This window comes from Amborella trichopoda, chromosome 8, assembly GCF_054954075.1.
Source record: "Amborella trichopoda isolate Santa Cruz 75 chromosome 8, AtrichopodaSantaCruz75HAP2 v2.0, whole genome shotgun sequence".
Taxonomy (NCBI): domain Eukaryota; kingdom Viridiplantae; phylum Streptophyta; class Magnoliopsida; order Amborellales; family Amborellaceae; genus Amborella; species Amborella trichopoda.
Genome location: NC_142343.1, coordinates 30238902 through 30251337, shown reverse-complemented (window position 1 = coordinate 30251337; position 12436 = coordinate 30238902). Strand labels below are relative to the sequence as shown.

The 12436-nt window shown below is 34.9% G+C and overlaps 1 pseudogene across 1 annotated transcript; it reads right to left on the bottom strand.

Annotated features, from left to right (window-relative positions):
* Positions 1-2195: 2195 nt before the first annotated feature.
* On the bottom strand, positions 2196-11481 carry LOC105421518 (tRNA-specific adenosine deaminase TAD1-like; annotated as a pseudogene). Its single transcript, XR_016061019.1, has 9 exons — positions 11191-11481; positions 10508-10628; positions 8305-8492; positions 7597-8136; positions 5099-5270; positions 4948-5030; positions 4181-4300; positions 2844-2982; positions 2196-2493 (listed from the first exon to the last, which is right to left on the bottom strand). The product of XR_016061019.1 is annotated as a tRNA-specific adenosine deaminase TAD1-like (transcript).
* Positions 11482-12436: the final 955 nt, after the last annotated feature.

The following is a 12436-nucleotide window of genomic DNA, read 5'->3' as shown; positions in this document are numbered from 1 at the left end:
TTGCTTCAAGGCCAAGATACAAATATCCCTAATTATTTCTAAAATGTTTGGGTGAACCTGAGTGTTTAAGATTATGGTTGGCATTTGAACTGAATTTTCAGTTGCAATCATCATGTCGGGCTTGCAGGCATATAGAACGAGGAACTCTCCATGGAAAACCAGAGGCTATCAACACTTCTTGCATTCCACGATTGTTCTTGCAACTGAAAATATAGGAACCTGAACCCTCATTCATATGATAATTATTGCTGCACTACTTTTCCTTGACATATATTGACACATTCATTAGATCTTTTCCAGTCTCTATACGATTTTGTTTTTTGAAATATCAGTCTTTATACGAATTATAAATTGCAAAAGATTTCACGTTGAAGTTTATCGACGTTTCTTAATCTATGCCTTATCGTGTTTGAGAAGCTAAATAATACATACAACACAGGGTTGTATTCAACATAAAGGAACCTAAGGTCGACTTGAATGAACCATATATGTACATCATCATCCTCATCTTAACCTTATCCCAACTATTTGGGGTCGACTAAAATAGTCACACAAATATATGCCCCTTTAAAGATTTTGAAAAGCCATTTGCCCATTGAGCCAATGCCTTCAGAATTTCTGGACCATACTTAGACCTTTGGTTACATAATAAAGCTTTACTCCTTTCCCCAACAGTCCAATTTGGATAGCTTTTGTCAGGACGTCAACCAATTTATTTTTAAACTTTCCTTTACAAGTCAGGTTTGCATTAAAATTGAGGCATGCCTCACCTTACTGGGGCAGACATGGAAAAAATAAAAGAACCGCATTTATTTTTATTAAAATGGCCAAAATACCTCTGCAAGATCTAGGGGCTATCTGTCATTTTCTATCAAGAATATTTTTCTTTATTTTTATCAGGCGCATCCTGAGTGAGGTGTGCACAACCCAAATTTCACTACAAAATAAATTATTGAGAAAAAAACAAAAATAAAATTCTTTGAGGCATCTAACCAAAGATTAAACGCTTAATAGAAACTAACTTGGAACAATAGGGCTAAAGTTCTCCCAACTATCCTTCCAAATCAGACAACTACAAATAGTGTCACATATATTTGATATATAGGTAGTGCCACATGTAAAGATTTTCCACATATAAAGGTATCAGAAATAAGGTTAAAAATGGGTCTATTCATGGAAATGCATAAAAGTACCCTTATGTAATATGGCTTATTTTATATCCCAAATAAATATATCCAAAATATTCAGTCCTAACTTTGAACAAATATGAAGTACATATTAAAGATATAGTTTCTTTTTTAAATTAGATTTCCTATTACATATTTTTAATCAGATTGCTATCTACTACAGGAAGAGATAAAAATTGAATTAGATGAGGTATTCACACTTTGTAGGGCCCCTCAATTCATACTTTCGACAAAATCTCTCATCTCAATTTGGGATTAACAGTTTCTTAGAGCCACATTTGGCGGGAATGCAATTCAGAGGCCGACTTGCTCACAAAGTCAGGCGCTTCAGATGCTAGTGACTGAGTGAATTTTCGAAGACTTCAGTCCATACTCCTTTCAGGGGTCCTTGCCCCCTCTTATCCGTAATGTGCAATCCTTTTGTCCTTCTATCCCCCACCTAAGGTGGTGGTTGTATAGCACTCCCAGCTTGTTGGGCAGCCATTTTTCATGTATATAGCTTCCAAATTACAGGAAACTCATTTTTTGTACACATGCCTCATTTTAATAGGTGACTTTTTCAAAAAAATCTCCAATATGATACATTCATGTAGGGAAACCAACAGCAAAGCAAGTTGTGGCCAACTCTTCTCTATTTGTGACAGATTTTTCATTTTTCTACAGTCTACTTCACATAGATTCAATTTTGTGAATGGAATAGTCTACATACTTGTACATTTTCGGGAAAAAAAAAGTCACATGCTTTTACATCTTTTTTTTACACAACTAATGGAAGTTAGGATTATTCCAAAAATAAAATAAAATCTATTTAAGTTTGACGAAATTTTTGAAGTCATTTTTTCATATAATTAACAACCCTCCACCCCCCTCCTCCTCCCCCTCCCACTCCCCCTCCCCCACCCCCTCCCTCTCCCACATATACTTGACTAAAGATATTAACAATCGAAATTTGTAGCTTACATCGAGTTGTGGAATAAATTGATCCACAAATGGAAAACCGCGATAAAATTTGTTGCACAATGAGCCCCAATGCCAATTTTCCAATCGATATTGGTTTTGTTACAACTGAAGGTTATGAGACACAAGCCAGACAGCTATGTGGAAATAACGAATACAAGGTTCAGAAAATTAAAACAACAAGATTAATCAGGCCAGAAAAGGAGTATATTTATTTGGGACTTCAGTACCTTCACAGTCAAGATGAACAGAGGAACATCTCAAGATCTGGTGGCTTCTGAAACCAGTTTGTGAAACATGGGCTGCTCTTAAAAATTCTCACAGCAGCTCTGTAATCCTTAGCCATACTCTGTACAGAGCAAATTGACTCAGACATGCACGAAAGATCTCTCTCTCTCTCTCTTACACACACACACACAAGAGTCTGTGCCCATACGTATCTACATACTTGGTGCATGATTGTGATTCATGAGTGCGCCCACCTACAAGCCCATATTTGGTACATGCAGCTGTGTGCATGCAGGCACCCCAAGCATGCATGTCTTTGCTTACACACACACATCAGACCAAGATAACTATTTGCTGTAATATTTCTTTGCTATATATGAAATAGAAGAACACGATACTATTTACACACTTGAATAAGTAATAAAGTAAGCCAATAAAACTAGCAATTAACAAAATCAGACCACATATTACCTTGAGCTCAAGGTAAGAAAACATTTCCACTTTGAATCCCGTGGAAGAAGCACGTACAAGTGTAGCAAAAGCCTCCAAAAGCTGTTTCCTAGAGTGAAGTCATTCATTCCAGCTCACCCCTCCCGGGACCCTACATAGGCTGGACCAACACCGGGTTACGGCCCTATTTGGAATGAATGACTTACAATTATATATATATATATATATATATATATATATATATATATATAGGAAAAAAATTGGGTGAACCCACTAGCTCAAAGGAAAAAATGAGCCCAACGGCCCAGACAGAATCTGGACCAATCTGACGATCACGGATGTCCTGTAGTGTTTGAATTTTAATTTTTTTTCTACAAATTCAAATCACTTGAAATTTTAGGCGTATGTTTTTCTCATCAAGTTACACCTAATAAAAATATAATGAAAAATAAATTGACCAAAATACCCCTGAAACTTTTCAGCGGTATTTTGGTCAATTTATTGCATGTAAAATATTTTTTTGCTATTTTTCGAAGATTCACCTAATTTTGATGTACATAGGCTCCAAATTTAAAGTGATTTGGATTTTGTAGAATAAAAATTAAAATTCAAACATTACCGACATCCGTGATCGTCAGATTGGCCGAGATTCAATCTGGGCCGTTGGGCTCATTTTTTCCTGTGAGCTAGTGGGCTCACCCTAACATCTTATATATATATATATATATATATATATATATATATATCAGTTGACTATTGCATTAATAGATATAAAGAGATAAGGAAGAGAGGCAAAATTTAGGCAAACCCAGTAAATGGGTGCCCTATACAAATGTTGTGAGATTCGCTTCGGAGTCTTCTTTGGTTTGGTGAGAAAAATAAAACAAGCCGGTGCTTCGACCGATTAGGGGAAAAACTTTGGAAGTTTTATTTTAATTTAATATAAATATATTCGATATTTATATACAAAAAAATATACAAATAATGGAAAATAAAAAATAAAAAATTACTTTTATATAGATATTTCTTTTCTTGCCAAAGCAAACCCGAAGCTACCCAAAGCAGACCCAAATCTAACCAAAGAAACCCGAAGCGGCCCGAATCTAACCGAAGAGGTAGCACCAAGCTTCGCTTCGTTTTGGTTTATGCCTAAAATCCGAAGGCTTCGGCCTCTTCGGCCGAAGCGAAGCAAATTTGATAACACTGCCCTTACAACCCCTAGTGGCCCAAAAACTGCTCTACACCAAAATCGAGAAAATTATGTGGAACGCAAGCTTAAAAAATGCCTACATCAAAAGGAGCAACAGAAAAAGCATAAATTTGACAAACACCAGCAGATGTGAACTATGTCTTCCTACTTGCATAGAGAAGACTCTGTAGATGCGGATAATGCCCCTTTTGCTGTGGTGCCTAGCTTCCTTCCGGAAGTTCCAAGAATGACCTCATGCAACCCCAATCTGTTCCAACAGATCGAATATCTACCACAAGAAAGTCCAAGTAATCAGAAATCACAAATCATTAATATTAACAAATGAAATTATTTGTAATAATTGAAAAAATTTGGAACATCGAACCCAATAAAGAAAAAAGATCCAATCACTAAGAACTCACGAATCATTCAGATTAATAAATTAAATTACTCATCTTTCTCAATTACTCATAAAGTACGAGCAAACACAACTCCGATCCTAGCAACACATACTATTTATTTAAAACATTACTTGAGTAAGTACTAGGTAATGTAAATATTTTGATTTTCATCCACATCATACAACAAAATGTAAAATTTCAAAAAACATATCAACAGCATATAATGAGAAGTGTTGAGCATACTATTATCAAGGGACTATGAAAAACCTTAGTCCATTATAAACTGTGATGGGGAAAGAGAGTGGGACCCAAGTAATTTTCTGGTGGGTCCAACTTTCTCTTTATTCTATCCCTTTGTATGTATCATTTCACTGGACAGTCACTATCCAATAGACTATGGTTTTTCCATATTCCATTGGTGATTGCGCTATATTGTGATTTCCCATGTGAATATGTTGAGGTTTATCTCACAGCACATAGCAAAGTATCAACATTTCTTCAAATATATCACAATATATAGGAAAGTTTACCATACCCGCATGTTAAAATAGGTATGCTAGTGGAACATTGAACTTGAAGAAATTCCTTTGGTGGAACTGAAGCTCGAAAAAACTTCAGCTGCCAAAATATAAATATTAGCTCGATTTTCATTCTCCTCTTTCATAACTTAGAAATAGCGTACAGACATTGTTCAGTTTGAAAGGACCGTGCAACTCCTTTGATATTGGAAGAACACGATGATAAAGAGATTCCACTAAGTGATTCTCTAGATTCAACCTTTAGCATTCTCACAAGCTGGTTGCTCAATTGTGATTGAAGATATATATATCTGTTGCAGGAAAAATGAGAGTAAAGATCCTAGCAACCAGTTAGAGGAAGTGAGGATCATTAGAAATAAAACAATGGCTATAAAGAGAAAGATATATGCATATTAATATATCATGCATGCAAAAATACATATGCACACCAGTATTACATATCTAGTAAGTGTCAGTGTTAGAATGTCTAGTATGCTAGGCCAAATAGGCCGTACTTCCCAATACGTCCGTACATTCTTAATTTATAAACTCGCACCTCCTAACAGGAGGTGCGAACTAGTGCAAGTGGAAGGACTGAAAAAGGCAAAGGGTAGGCCCAAAAAGACGTGGTTAGTCCGAAAAAAATATGGGGACTTATAAGCTCACTAAGGATATGACCTTTACTAGAGCAGAATGGAGAACCAGGATATATATATATATATATATAAACGATCAAATTTGAGCCTACCTCAAAAAATTTATTAGAAGATGTTGTTTTGATGCCCAAATATCTTCAAATTGATCATCTTGACATCAAGGTGTATAGACATGAGAAAAAAATGGATTTCAAGTTTTGGAAATAGTACATTTTGTAACGCAGTTTTGGACCATCAATTTTCAAGATTTTCAAGCTTTCATAGATCTGTCTATCTACACTATTTTTTAAGCTTTAAACTTTATAAATAAATATGAAAATATATTTTAAGGCTATCACAAAGATTTTCAGTAGTGAAACCACATGTCTCGATACTATTTGAAGGTAGGCTCTATATAAACCGCACCCTAAATATATATATATATATAGGAAAAAGATCTTGTGCGCCAAGGTGCGTACTGCTACAGTAAACGCCCATGGCCTAAATTGAATTTGGGCCGATCTGACAATCATAGATGTCCGTTAGTGTTTGACTTTTAATTTTTTTTTCTACGAATCCAAATCACATTAAATTTTAGGCGTGTGCTCTTCAAAAATAAGCAAATCTACAAAAAATATCAAAAAAAAAATTTACATGAAATAAATTGACCAAAATACCCCTGAAAAGTTTCAGGGGGTATTTTGGTCAATTGTTTTCTCGAATTATTTTTTTTTATATTTTTATTAGGTGCGCCTTGATGAGAAGAACACCACGTAAAATTTCAAGTGATTTAGATTTGTAGAAAAAAATTTAAAATTCAAATACTATCAGACATTCGTGAGCGTCAGATCAGCCACAGAATGGCCCAGATTCACTCTGGGCCATTCGTGTAGGGGCGTATGAGCGTACAGCAGTGACTCCCATATATATATAAAATAAAAAATTTAGCAAAGTTAAAATAGTATTTTGTTAAATAAGACAAAATGTGTTATACTAGAATATCTAAGAAAATTTGAATAAAATTATGTGCTGCATAAAAAAGCCGTTATGAACTTTGTTTGCAATCAAGCTAACTTTCGAGCACCACCAGTATAGTGATTTCTAAGAATCAAGCCATCTTGGTTCGAGCCACTACGAAGGTATTTTGTGGTCTTCACTTCATTCCTATTGGTTATCACTCTAAGGCCCATCTGGTGTCATGACATCATTCAGTCATGCATGGCCCACATGACATTATTGAAAGAAATGTGAGTAACAATTATGGCTAGTCACATGGAGGTACCTCACTCATGTCAAGTGAGTAGTATGGCCTTTTTCCCTTGTGACGAAATGGGATATGCAGCGTCCACTCAGTTGACACTTCTATGAGATGTGTCAACGCATACTGTATGACCGGGATATCGTCAGACACGCATAACCCAGTGTCTACAGAGCCTCAAGGGAAGAGTCGAGGTAACACTGATGCATGCATCACATGCATGCATTCATGTGCCCAAAACATAAATATAAAATCCCACATAAGGAACGTGATAAGAAATATCAATGAATGAGGGACATGATATGGAGACACTTTGACGCACACCTCAAAATGCAGTTCATCTAAAAGAACTTTTTGCTTAAGTTTCTATCACCCAATGAAGGGTCATAGACCAAGCAAAACCTATAGGTAGTATCAGATATGAGGTGAGGTTCCCTCAATTCAATACAATATGGTTTCATTCTTTTAATATGATGCATGAGTTGTCTATCAAGAGGATAGATAGAGAACCATAGTCCATTAGTGTCATATTCGTACAATAAAATGGATGGTAATGGGTAAAAAGTGGGATGCAGACAAGCCTGTTCTGGTGGATCCCACTCTCTCCACCACTGTTAATCATTTCATTGACCATTGATAACGATTGAATGTGATTTTCAATAATCTATATTATTACAGTACGCTTTCTTCCTATAAAATATATGTTAATACAAGCTGCAATCTAATCAAAGTATAAGTCCATGATAGATGAATGAAAATAGAAAAGAACAAACCTTGAAGACCAACAACATTCCAGCAGGCAATCTTGTCTGAACAGCTTACAGAAAGAGTTCTCACCACGACCAGGTTTTCTTCTAACCATTCCCAGGCCATGCAAATGAACCAGCGAATGGGAAGGAGCGACAAAAACAGCATCTACGTCATTTGTCAAATTATCTGTTCTATGTAAGCTACTATTCTCCAACCCCCTCAACAAATATTCAGGAGTCATAGCGGAAGAAATGGCACCATTACTATCTCCAGGCAAAAGTCTGCCATTTCTTTATCACTACTATTAGCAACTCCCCTGTATGGTGTTTGGACTCCAGTTTTAGAAAAGTTCTCCCAAAATTCAGCAGAGCATTTTCCTGAAGATTCACAGTTATTGTCATAATAGCTATGATTACTGTCAGGCGATCTACAAAGACCATGATTTGGATGTACTTCCTGATTATCACTACTGTTACTTCGATCTTTGAAACAAGAGTGTGAAATCCCTGCTGGCTGGAGCAAATCCCTTGTTGGCAACAAAGGGGAACTGGAAGCATCCCCACCTTCAAAAACCAAAACAATAAAATGAGAAAGAAGAGATACAAGCAACATGTGATCCGATCAAGCACTGATATTGACTAAAATGAAAACTCATAGCAGATTCATGCAGTAAAGAACTCAAATAGTCAAACACAAATAATAAAGTCAACGAAGAATTGAAGATAAGTTACTAGGCAATTGAGAGATATATAGATGTAACCGGTAGCCTGGCTCCATTCTATATTTTGCTTGACCAGACACATCACCAACAAGTTCTAACAGCAAGTCTAAGTTCTCATCAATCCCCAATTGTTGACATTCGAGATGTTCTTTTCTCTTGTAGGCTTCATTGAGACACACAATCTCTGCATAGAACAACCTGCCGTGAGCACGAAGCATTTCTTTAGCATGTATACTCCAGCACAATACAGCACTGATGGAAAATGCAATTTCATCAAAATTTATCTATTAGAGCATGATTTGTTCATACTTTTCTGAAGAAGTCAGTATTTCAGACAGATTTTGAGTCCTTGGGGGGTGAGTGATGTAGGCAGCTTTCTGAAGTTGTAACCTTTTACTCGCATGTTTTTTTGGGGTGATTCAAAGTTAAAAAATGAATAATTTTGTGTATTACAACCCTTATCTATGTGAATATTTCCTAATTTGGACTTTTCAGGCTTCAGATCATATTTGAAGGCTGCTTAGATAATTAGTGAAGAAAATTGGACTGATTAGGGCTTAAGTTAAATAGTAAAAATTTCCTTTATATTATTTTATTTTATTTTTTTGAGGAAGACTGTTAGTTTCTAGGTCTCATTTTTTCGATTCAGAGTCCTTTGTTTCTTATTTATGTTGATAGGTTTCGTTTCCTTCTACAAATGTTTCTCTAATTGGATCCTTGGCTTCCCAAATATTTCCTAGTATCCTAATTTCAAAATCTACTTTTTTTAGGTAAGTTTATATTACATGAAGCAGCACCCAAGTTAGGTGTAAACACCCAATAACTAGATCAAATGAAGTTGAGAATAAAATTCAGTTTTTTTTTTAAATAAAAAAGAAAAGCCGGTGTGAGGTCATATTTGGGAGTGATTCCTTCACCTCGAGAAAAGATTCCTCAACTTTTTTGTGAAGAGTGATTCTACAACTCTACCCATAGGATTGAGAGAGTTTATCTAACAAGTTAGAACCTTTTTCTTTGCCTCTTGTGTAACATATTCCCTTTTTTCATGTGCCCACAATTGAATTCACAATCTATCGTCCCCAATCAAATTGACCCTTCCCAAGCAGTAATATCAAAGCACAACTTCCCAAACCTATCACCTAAACCCCTTGCCTATCAACCATAAAGTAGACATTACATCACATCATCTCGTTCAAATCTATCAACCACCATCGTTGGAATTTTCTAACAATTTTAGCCCCATTAACACCCTCTAATCTTAACCCTAGTTGTTTCCCTAATCACACCTAACCCTTCCCTATCACCTCATCTTTAAGCCTTCCCCATTTAGACATTGAATTCCCCGATCCTATTCGAACTAGGAGACCTGAACACCCTCATAAACCTACTTTCCTAACTCTGTAGGAAATCAAAACCATTACATCTCTTAAACCCTAACCTAACTAGAACACCAATCCAACCTCAAAACCCTTTCTTTCTAAGCCCACCTTGGGTGTTACACACATGCGGGAGCCAAGCCCCTTGGCGCTAGCATCAATGAGGATGTTTATCAATGATTTCGCCAGCCCACAAGGGTGGTGCCTCGTATGCAACTCAATAATGTTAAGACCATATCAAAAAACTAAGGGATACTGTATTATGATACAAGCAACAAACCGACGATTGCCACATGTCATCTCCACCATTAGTACTAAACAAGGGATTATGGAGATTGGCCACAATTTCTGTGTCCACTCAAGGAGGAAAATAGCTTATACCCACTCTGTGTTATTAACCATGAGTAGTGTAGATTGCATGTATCATACTGCTGATTGTATGCAACATGTACCATAATATGCAATTATACAATCCCAAAGCATAAATTCCATTCAATGGCTTCATGGAGACTCCCTTGCATCCATGGATGTCAACAGATTCTTGAATAATTTGAGAACTGCTCCATCTTATTAATGTATCTTGGATGCAATTCAAGGACAAAGAGAGGCCAATTGGGTGCCTGATTATCAGATAGATTGGTTGAGGAGAGTGAGTCTCGGAAGCAAGTTTCACTCAATTTCTTTACCCATGAACTACACATATGACTTCTCCTAATACAATAGATACTCATGAATTTGCCTTTTTTTGTATTGTTAAATACCTTGAGATTTCGCACCAAGTGATGTTTGTAGTCACCCCAAGCAAACCAAAATTGTTAAACTGCAAACAAGTCAAACCTCACGAGACATCTTCATGCAATAGTTTCTGCATGTGAATCATTCACAACATCACCATATCGACTCAAACGTGAGCTCCCAAGACACTTGGTTCCAGTTCCCATTGCTACAACTTGCAAATCTGTTAAGAAATAACAGAAAAAATGCACGAAAATCAAAATTACAGACCCAAGACAAGGTTTATTTATATATTGATTTATTTCACAGATCAAAGTGAGTGACAAAGCTTGTGTCAAGTTTCATGAAGCATAGAACCAAAAGGGCATAACCCAAAAAAATAAAAATAAAAATGGGGAATATGATTATGTTTTTCATATCAAGGAAGACAAATAAATGAATAATGCAATGTAAAATACATGCCAAACACGAAGAGGCTTATTCTCGCAACGTAAAAGCAACAGCAAAACGGAGGAACAGAATGAGATACAGTCTAAACTGCAAGAGAAAATAAGGTAATGATTTTTTCTTTTCTTATCTTTTTTTAATAAATAAGGTAATGCTTGTTGAGTGTTATAAAATTTGGTTAAAATTCATAATACAGCATGAACTGAAAAAATGCAAAATCTCACTAACTCTGGCACTGGATTTAGTAAAACTTCGTTCTTAATTGACGCAATACTATCTCAACTATCAGTTATAAATTGGGTTTTCAACATAAACTTTAGGGCAAAATTGGGTCATACCATGAGATGGAGAAGACATGAGAAACGCTGCCGAAACAGTAGTTTCACGGCCTTAGGGCTTTCCCGTTCTAGAGAGAGAATGCTTTCTTAGATACCAGCTCGCCCCAATGCTCTGAATACCACTGACCATCTTCGCCAGCATCCATGGTTATGGCTCATGCCAAAGCAGAGGGAAGGTCTAAACATTTTGCAGAGCCAGGACAATCAGTCACAGTACAAATTATCATCCGTTAAACGAGGAAAGGGATGGTATGGTTCATGGTTACCGGCCACCCCAAAAACTCATCTCGATTGGTGAATCCGCCATCTTGATCAGAAATCCGTCCTTTAAATAAAATTTAAAAAATTTATTAAAATTTATTATAAATATTATTTTTAAAAAATTCAATAAGAAATAAGGATGCTACGTTATTAACTTTCACTTTTTTTCATTAATACGTGAATATTGAGATATTCTTTTCCTATATGAACTTATATTAATAATTAAATTTACGTCACACTAAAAAAAATTATAAAATTGTCATGGATGAAATATATAATTATATATAGACTACAATAAATAATAGATTAAATCGATGAAAAAATAGCCATCAAAATCTCGAATTGACGGAAAACCCTAATCCTCTAAAAACAACTCAAATTATTACAACCTAACTAACTATAATAAAAAATTATTACAACCTAACTAACTATAATAAAAAATTATTACAACCTAACTAACTATAATATTATATATGGAAATTAAAATTGTTGGTTTACATTTTATAATTATTTTATTATACAAATAATAACGAATCCAAAATTTTTTATAATATTATCTAATTTAAAATATATTATTGATAAATATAAAAGAATATAGTACATTACATAATTTATAATAAAAATAAATTAATAAATAAAATAAAAGATTTGGTTATCAATGTATAAATTAGTAGAATGCATACGAATTTTTGAAACAATACTTTAATTTTTCAAAAATCTAATTTTTTAGGTTTCTAGAATAAATTTAGTATAAGAGATTGATAGTAGAGAGAGATTTCAAATGGCCTCATAGTATGAACTATATCTTTAAATTAATATTCTTAAATTTATATTAAAAGTCACCATGTTATAAAAATAAAAACAAATATAATTAGACAATTTATTCCTATGTAAAAAAAATCAAACAATAGGCAGTCATAGATGAGAGAGGGAAACAGAGCTAACATGTTCCAAGCCTATATTTTATTACCTTTACATATCTAAT